The sequence below is a fragment of the Manis pentadactyla genome, chromosome 7 (assembly GCF_030020395.1).
Source record: "Manis pentadactyla isolate mManPen7 chromosome 7, mManPen7.hap1, whole genome shotgun sequence".
Classification (NCBI taxonomy): domain Eukaryota; kingdom Metazoa; phylum Chordata; class Mammalia; order Pholidota; family Manidae; genus Manis; species Manis pentadactyla.
The window spans coordinates 39,362,440-39,371,097 of record NC_080025.1 but is presented as its reverse complement, the minus strand read 5'-3'; positions in this window follow the sequence as shown (position 1 = coordinate 39,371,097).

The following is an 8,658-nucleotide window of genomic DNA, read 5'->3' as shown; positions in this document are numbered from 1 at the left end:
GATGGGTTTTCCTTTGTAGGTGACCTTTTTTCTCTCTCTGGCTGCCTTTAATACTCTGTCCTTGTCCTTGATCTTTGCCATTTTAATTATTATGTGTCTTGGTGTTGTCCTGTTTGGGTCCCATATCTCGGGAGTTCTGTGTGCCTCTGTAGTCTGAGCAACTATTTCCTCCCCCCACCGCCAGTTTGGGGAAGTTCTCAGCAATTACTTCTTCAAAGACACTTTCTATCCCTTTTTCTCTCTCTTCTTCCTCTGGTATCCCTATAATGCGGATATTGTTCCTTTTGGATTAGTCAAACAGTTCTCTTAATATTGTTTCATTTCTGGATATCCTTTTATCTCTGTGCTTCAGCTTCTATGCGTTCCTGTTCTCTGGTTTCTATTCCTTCAATGGCCTCTTGCATCTTATCCATTCTGCTTGTAAATCCTTCCAGAGTTTGTTTCACTTCTGTAATCTCCCTCCGGACATCTGTAAGCTCCCTCTGGACGTCTGTACTGTCCCTCCAGACTTCATCCCTTAGCTCTTGCATATTTCTCTGCAGCTCTGTCAGCATGTTTATGATTTTTATTTTGAATTCTTTTTCAGGGAGACTGGTTAGGTCTGCCTCTGCAGATCCTTTCTCAGGTGTTGTTTGAACTATCTTGAACTGGACTAAATTTTTTGCCTTTTCATGGTGATAGCAGTGGCTGTAGGAAGGTTGCGGGTGTGTCAGCTGGGAGAAGAAAGTCCTTTCCTGCTTGCTGGATGCCTTGCCCTTCTCCACTGCCTGTGACTGTTACCTGCACTCCTGGAGCAGCCACCAGGTTAGTCCCCTAAGCTGCTGTGGGCGGGGTCTCCATCAGAGCAGCACGGAGCCCTGCAGGGAGTGGCAGGCACGCCGGTTGCACTCCTCTGTGCTAGAAGCACCCCTGCCAGGCAGCTGTGTAGCAGCAGCAGCCTTTGTGGCTGGCCCGGGTGGCTGTGCATTGGGCTGGGATTCCAGTCAGCTGCTGGGAGTGCACCTGCTCCCTCTGGCTCCACTGCAGGTGTGCACGGGACTCTCCCATGCGGGCCTCTATCGGGCTCCTCTGGCTTCACTGCCACTGGTGCGCATGAGCCATGCCCAGGCTGTTCGGTTGAGCTGCTGCAGGCTTGCACAAGCCTCTCTTGGTCCCGTCTGGTGCCGCTGGTGCACAGATCTGCTCCTGGTCCCTTCCGGTGCTGGCGTCCCTGGCTCACACTGCCACTCTTCTGCTACTGTGCCGGTGTGTCGGGTCCACGCCAGTTGGAGGAATGACTGGCAGCCTGCTTAGTGCCATGAGGGGCTTCAGAGCTGCACTACCTCCCCAGGGTTTATAGCAACTAAGTTTCCCCGTGATTCCCAGCTGCTGGCTATGTGTGCTGCGACAACTTCGTCCAGCTATGGGGTCCCTTTAAGACTTGCAGAAAGCACTCGCTTTTCTTTTGTCTCAGGGGGGCCAGTTTCGGGGACCTGCCCACGGGTTTTGCTTTTCCTTTTCTCTAATATCCAGCACCCTGTGCACCTTGTGTCTGCGTTCCGAGTGCAGATTTCTACAGTTGGTTGTTTAGCAGTCCTGGGATTTCACTCCCTCCCCGTTCCGCCTCCTTTCTTCCCACCGGGTTTTGGGGTGGGGGAGCGCTCGCATCCCGCCTGGCCGTGGCTTGTATCTTACCCCTTTCATGTGATGTTGAGTTCTCACAGATGTAGATATATCCTGGATGTTGTACTGCATCCACTGGTGCCTCTTTTAGGAATAGTTGTATTAATTGTATTTTCATAAACATATATGTTTTTTGGAGATTTCCTCTGAACTACTCATGCTGCCATCTTCCCGTGATCTGTATCATATATTCGTTATTCATTCATCTACTGATGGACACTAAGATTGCTTCCATGTCTTCACTTGTAAATAGTGCTGTGATAAACATAGGGGTGCATATGCCTTTTTGAAACTGGGATCATACATTCTTAGGAATAAATTCGTAGGAGTGGAATTCCTGACTTAAATGGTATTTCTACTTTTAGTTTTTTGAGGAACCTCCATACTGCTTTCCACAAAGGTTGAACTAGTTTACATTCCCACCAGCAGTGTAGGAGGGTTCCCCTTTCTCCACATCCTTGCCTACATTTGTTGTTCCTAGTCTTTTGTATGTTGGCCATCCTAACTGGTGTGAGGTGATATCTCATTGTGGTTTTAATTTCTATTTCCCTGATAATTAGCAATGTGGAGCATCTTTTCATGTGCCTGATGAGCATCTGAATTTCTTCTTTAGAGAAATGTCTGTTCCTATCCTCTGCCCATTTTTTAATAGGGTTATTTGCTTTTTGGGTGTTGAGGTGCATGAGTTCTTTATATATTTTGGATGTTAACCTCTTGTCGGATATGTCATTTACAAATATATTCTCCCATACTGTAGGATGCCTTTTTGTTCTGCAGATGGTGTCCTTTGCTTTACAGAAGCTTTTTAGCATGATGTAGTCCCATTTGTTCATTTTTCATTTTGTTTCCCTTCCCCAAGGACATGTGTTCAGGAAAAAGTTGCTCATATTTATGTTCAAGAGAGTTTTGCCTATGTTTTATTCTAAGAGTTTTATAGTTTCATGACTTACATTCAGGTCTTTGATCCATTTTGTGTTTATTTCTGTATGAGGTTAGACAATAATCCAGTTTCATTCTCTTGCATATAGCTGTTCAGTTTTGCCAACACCAGTTGTTGAAGAGTATGTCATTTCCCCCATTGTATATCCATGGATCTTTTATCATATATTAATTGACCATATATGCTTGGGTTAATATCTGGGCTCTCTAGTCTGTTCCATTGGTCTATGGGTCTGTTCTTGTGTCAGTACCAAATTGTTTTGACTACTGTGGCTTTGTAGTATAGCTTGAAGTTGTGGAGTGTAATCCCCCCTACTTTATTCTTCCTTCTTAGGATTGCTTTGGCTATTCGGGGTCTTTTGTGTTTCCATATGAATTTAGAATTATTTGCTGTACTTTGTTCAAGAATGCTGCTTGTATTTTAATAGGGATTCCAATGAATCTGTAGATTGCTTTAGGCAGGATGACCATTTTGACATATTAATTCTTCCTATCAATGAGTATGGGACGTGTTTCCATTTATTGGTATCTTCTTTAATTTCTCTCATGAGTGTCTTGTAGTTTTCAGAGTAAAGGCCTTCCATCTCCTTGGTTTGGTTTATTCCTAGATATTTTATTCTTTTTGATGCAATTATGAATGGAATTGTTTTCCTGATTTCTCTCTCTGCTAGTTCACCATTAGTGTATAGGAATGCAACAGATTTCTGTGTATTAATTTTGTATCCCATAACTTTGCTGAATTCAGATATTAGATCTAGTAGTTTTGGAGTGGGTTTTTTATGTACAATATCATGTCATCTCCAAACAGGGATACAGATGTGGGCTTTTTGGTTTTATTTGTGTAATTTATTTCTAATTTCATACCTTTGTGGTCTGAGGAGCTGGTTGGTACAATTTCAATCTTTTTAAATTTACTGATGCTCTTTTTTGTGGCCTAGTATATGATCTATTCTTGAAAATGTTCCATGTGCACTTGAGAAGAATGTGTATCCTGTTGCTTTTGGATGGAGTGTTCTGTAGATGTCCGTTAGGTCCATCTGTTCTAATACATTGTTCAGTGCCTCCGTCTGGCATATATATTTAAATATTGTATTAGCACAATAGTTTAAGTGATAAGGAATTCATGTTAGGTATATTGGTGGCTATTCCCATATTTTCTAATACACATCTTATTAAGCCATGCCACAAAGCCAACAACTCTTATGCTGAAAACAAATTGAAAAGTAATGTAAATCTTCATTATTTTGTGTTCCATTCAATCAAGCACAGACAAATACATCTTCTCTATTAGCCAAACAGAAACTCTTGGACATCTGGTATTTAGAGAGAAATGTCTTTATTTTTTGAGTTTTGATAAGCGGATGTGACTGTCTGTGTCATAGCCCTGTTCTCCTCCAGGTGTGTTTCCCTTTCAGACAGACAGCATGTATTTAAAATTAGTAAGTTGCTGAAAGATGGCAGTGTGAGAGGTGAGACAGAGACCTCCTCCTAAAGCCACAAATAATTGAAAATATAATTAATATAACTAATCCTGAAAGAGCAATAGGAAAGAAGGCTCCACCAAACTGCATACAAACCTCTGGAACAGAACAGACCTCATAAAACAGGGCCAAGCCCTTCTCCCACCCCAGCTCACCAGTGGGAGAAAGAGAAACAGAATGGGGAGGGAGTGGAGGCCTGGGACTCTGAACACCTAGCCCTGGAGAACTGCTCTGGGGGCAAGAACCTACATTGCATGGTGTTCTCGTGATTAGTGGGGTTGGAAAGCTAAGACAGGTGGAATACCTGGAGAGACAGAGATTCCAGCTGCTTCTGGAAAACATGTATTTATATCCGGCTGATCTGCTTGGGCAGTCTGAGAGATTTCCTTAAAGTGAGAGGGCTGGTAAATGGGCAAGGATTGCAAAGACCTTACTGCTCAAGAGAAAGGATAGGTAGACAAAATTGTCTGGGTGCACTCTGGGTTGGGGGCTTAAACGATCTTCAGATGCTCTATCTTCCTGGCTCACTATGCAGCTCCAAGGCCCCCCACTGTGATATGCAGCCTGCAGGGTGTTCCTCCCGGCTAGCCTGCACCTGGCTTGTAAACTGGCAACCACTGCCCTGGTGTCAGGCCAACCAGAGGGAAACACCACTGATGGTAGCTACAAACACAAAGCATAGAGACTTACATCTTTGTATTCAGGCCACTGGTTGTGGCAGTGGAGGCAGGCATAGCAGCCAGGAAACAGGAAACAGTTCTTTCTTCCCCCTAGGCACCAAAACTGCTCTCCTACAACCCCCGACATTGCTTCAGGGGTTGAGTAGGTCCAGAGAGTAGAGTTTCTGGGTACTAGAGGGCACCAGAGACAAATATGAAACATCAGAGGAACCTGGTTCAAAGCAAAATTATGAATACACCTGAGAAAGATTCAAATGAAATTGACCTCATGAATTTTCCTGAAAGCAACCAAAAATAAAAACCATTAACAGGCTCATGGTGGGGGCGGAAGATGGCAGCGTGAGTAGAGCAGCGGAAATCTCCTCCCAAAACCACATATATCTATGAAAATATAACAAAGACAACACTTCCTAAAATAAAGACCAGAGGACACAGGACAATATCCAGACCACATCTGCACCTGAGAGAACCCAGCGCCTCGCGAAGGGGGTAAGATACAAGCCCCGGCCCCGCGGGAGCCGAGCACCCATCCCCCCAACTCCAGGCAGGAGAAGAATAGGCAGAGCGGGAGGGAGACGGAGCCCAGGACTGCCAAACACCCAGCCCCAGGCATCCGGGCCAGAGTGCAGACACAGTACGTGCCCAGGGGGCCCTGGATACTAGGAAAACAGGGCAGCAAGAACAGTGAGCGGGCACCAGAGGCCGGGCACCGGAGGACATAAGAAAAGCACGCGACCAATTTTTTTTTTTTCTCTGTTTTGTTTTGGTGAGCAAATTTTTGAAGTCTTAAAGGGATAGGGACCACAATACTAGGGAAAAAGGGCAGCAAGAAGAGTGAGTGGGCACCGGAGGCCTGGCGCCGGAGGACACCAGAAAAGTGAGTGACCACTTTTTTTTTTTTGCTGCTTTGTTTTGGCGAGCACTTTTTGGAAGTCTTAAAGGGATAGGGATCCCAATACTAGGGAAACAGGGCAGCAAGACCGGTGAGCAGATGCCTGAGGCTGGCGCCGGAGAATAAAAAAAAACGAGCGGCCACCTTTTTTCTTTTTTTTTTAATTAAAAAAAATTTTTTTTTTGGTGGTTGTTGTTTTGTTTTGGCGGGTGCTTTTTGGAAGTCTTAAAGGGGCAGGGCGGGACATTTAATCCAGAGGTAGGGAATCTGGGGATCTCTGGGCACCCTAACCCCTGGGCTGCAGGGAGCAGGGAGGCCCCTTACGGAGATAAATAGCCTCCCAGCCACTCCCGCTCCAATGCGACTCCACCATTTTGTAGTAGCTGCCCGAGCCAGGCCACGCCCACAGCAACAGCGGAGATAAACTCCATAGCAGCGGGGCAGGAAGCAGAAACCCTGTCTGCGTGCAGCTGCACAGCACAAGCCACTAGACGTCGCTGTTCTCCCAGGAGAGGAGGTCCACAAACCAACAAGAAAGGAAGTTCTTCCAGCCGTCACTCGTCCCAGCTCTGCAAACTATTCCTATCACCATGAAAAGGCAAAGCTACAGACAGACAAAGATCACAGAGACAACACCAGAGAAGGAGACAGACCTAACCAGTCTCCCTGAAAAAGAATTCAAAATAAGAATCATAAACATGCTGACAGAGATGCAGAGAAATACGCAAGAGAAATGGGATGAAGTCTGGAGGGAGATCACAGATGCCAGAAAGGAGATCACAGAAATGAAACAAACTCTGGAAGGGTTTATAAGCAGAATGGATAGGATGCAAGAGGCCATTGATGGAATTGAAACCAGAGAACAGGAACGCATAGAAGCTGACATAGAGAGAGACAAAAGGATCTCCAGGAATGAAACAATATAAAGAGAACTATGTGACCAATCCAAAAGGAACAATATCCATATTATAGGGGTTCCAGAAGAAGAAGAGAGAGGAAAAGAGATGGAAAGTATCATAGAAGAAATAATTGCTGAAAAATTCCCCAAACTGGGGGAGGAAATAATCTAACAGACCACGGAAATACACAGAACCCCCAACAGAAAGGATCCAAGCAGGACAACACCAAGACACATAATAATTAAAATGGCAAAGATCAAGGACAAGGAAAGAGTTTTAAAGGCACCTAGAGAGAAAAAGGTCACCTATAAAGGAAAACCCATCAGGCAAACATAAGATTTCTCGACAGACACCCTACAGGCCAGAAGAGAATGGCATGATATATTTAATACAATGAAACAGAAGGGCCTTGAACCAAGGATACTGTATCCAGCACAACTATTTCAAATATGACGGTGGGATTAAACAATTCCCAGACAAACAAAAGCTGAGGGAATTTGCTTTCCACAAACCACCTCTAAAGAACATCTTACACGGACTGCTCTAGATGGGAGCACTTCTAGAAAGAGCACAGCACAAAACACCCAACAAATAAAGAATCGAGGAGGAGGAATAAGAAGGGAGAGAAGAAAAGAATCTCCAGACAGTGTATATAACAGCTTAATAAGTGAGCTAAGTTAGGCAGTAAGATACTAAAGAGGCTAACCTTGAACCTTTGGTAACCACGAATTTAAAGCCTGCAATGGCAATAAGTACATATCTTTCAATAGTTACCCTAAATGTTAATGGGCTGAATGCACCAATCAAAAGACACAGAGTAATAGAATGGATAAAAAAGCAAGACCCATCTATATGCTCCTTACAAGAAACTCACCTAAAAACCAAAGACATGTACAGACTAAAAGTCAAGGGATGGAAAAACATATTTCAGGCAAACAACAGCGAGAAGAAAGCAGGGGTTGCAGTACTAATATCAGACAAAATAGACTTCAAAACAAAGAAAGTAACAAGAGATAAGGAAGGACACTACATAATGATAAAGGACTCAGTCCAACAAGAGGATATAACCATTCTAAATATATATGCACCCAACACAGGAGCACCAGCATATGTGAAACAAATACTAACAGAACTAAAGGGGGAAATAGACTGCAATGCATTCATCCTAGGAGACTTCAACACATCACTCACCCCAAAGGATAGATCCAGCGGGCAGAAAATAAGTAAGGACAGGGAAGCACTGAACAACACAGTAGAGCAGATGGACCTAATAGACATCTATAGAACTCTACATCCAAAAGCAACAGGATATACACTCTTCTCAAGTGCACATGGAACATTCTCCAGAATAGACCACATACTAGGCCACAAAAAGACCCTCAGAAAATTCCAAAAGATTGAAATCCTACCAACCAACTTTTCAGACCACAAAGGCATAAAACTAGAAATAAACTGTACAAAGAAAGCAAAGAGGCTCACAAACACATGGAGGCTTAACAACACGCTCCTAAATAATCAATGGATCAATGACCAAATCAAAATGGAGATCCAGCAATATATGGAAACAAATGACAACAACAACACTAAGCCCCAACTTCTGTGGGACACAGCAAAAGCACTCTTAAGAGGAAAGAATATAGCAATCCAAGCATATTTAAAAAAGGAAGAGCAATCCCAAATGAATGGTCTAATGTCACAATTATCGAAATTGGAAAAAGAAGAACAGATGAGGCCTAAGGTCAGCAGAAGGAGGGACATAATAAAGATCAGAGAAGAAATAAATAAAATTGAGAAGAATAAAACAATAGCAAAAATCAATGAAACCAAGAGCTGGTTCTTCGAGAAAATAAACAAAATAGATAAGCCACTAGCCAGACTTATTAAGAAGAAAAGAGAGTCAACACAAATCAACAGTATCAGAAATATGAAAGGAAAAATCATGACGGACCCCACAGAAATACAAAGAATTATTGGAGAATACTATGAAAACCTATATGCTAACAATCTGGGAAACCTAGGAGAAATGGACAACTTCCTAGAAAAATACAACCTTCCAAGATTGACCCAGAAAGAAACAGAAAATCTAAACAGACCAATTACCAGCA